The sequence below is a fragment of the Morone saxatilis genome, unplaced genomic scaffold (genome assembly GCF_004916995.1).
Source record: "Morone saxatilis isolate NCDOM2014 unplaced genomic scaffold, NCSU_SB_2.0 Contig6, whole genome shotgun sequence".
In the NCBI taxonomy this organism is placed as follows: domain Eukaryota; kingdom Metazoa; phylum Chordata; class Actinopteri; family Moronidae; genus Morone; species Morone saxatilis.
Window position 1 is genome coordinate 451,505 of NW_023340206.1, and position 620 is coordinate 452,124.

General features: G+C 39.5%; 1 protein-coding gene across 1 annotated transcript in view; it reads right to left on the reverse strand.

Annotated features, from left to right (window-relative positions):
- Positions 1–410: 410 nt before the first annotated feature.
- Positions 411–620, reverse strand: part of atp1b1b (ATPase Na+/K+ transporting subunit beta 1b) — a 7,753-nt gene continuing 7,543 nt past the window's right edge. The window contains exon 7 of the mRNA XM_035677900.1: positions 411–617. The gene's annotated coding sequence lies outside the window, so the exon portion shown is untranslated. The remainder of the gene's footprint in view (positions 618–620) is intronic.

Below are 620 nucleotides of genomic sequence, written 5' to 3' on the forward strand. Positions count from 1 at the left end.
AAAAAAAAAAAATTGATCAGATGTAAAAGACAAATAAAGTTCCCTGGAGTGCAGCCTTTACCTTACATAGATCAGAAGAGTGTACCATTTCAAACCATTTCAATCATTAAGTAAGTGGGAGTGTGTGCTCCTGTCTGAAACACACGCCTACAACTGCTAAAGCTTGCTCGCAGAAGAAAATGAGAACAGCGTGGTTTTGGAAGGACCAGATTTTGCAACTACTGCACACTCCAAAAATATCTACTGGAACCACACGAGGCAGCGATATGCAGAGGGGACGAACACGGCTTGCTACGCATCAGAGATGAAATTTAACTTTACAGTCATCAATGAACAATGTCCCATGGCTTGTGGAAAAGTCTCATTTACAGCAGAATAAATATTTCTTAGGCCTATTGCTACTTTTCCTCTAAATTACATTCTAGAGCTAGACAGAAGTGTAGAAGCTAGTGATGAAAGCAAACAGATTAAACATCTGTCCCCTATCAGTTTTTTTTCTCATTTATTCATTTAAGACTAGTTGTGATTGACTTAACCGCTACAGCCTAACCCCCTTACATATCATCTCCTATATTAGATTTGTATATAGTTAAGGACGAATGGGGGGGTTTGGGGGGGGT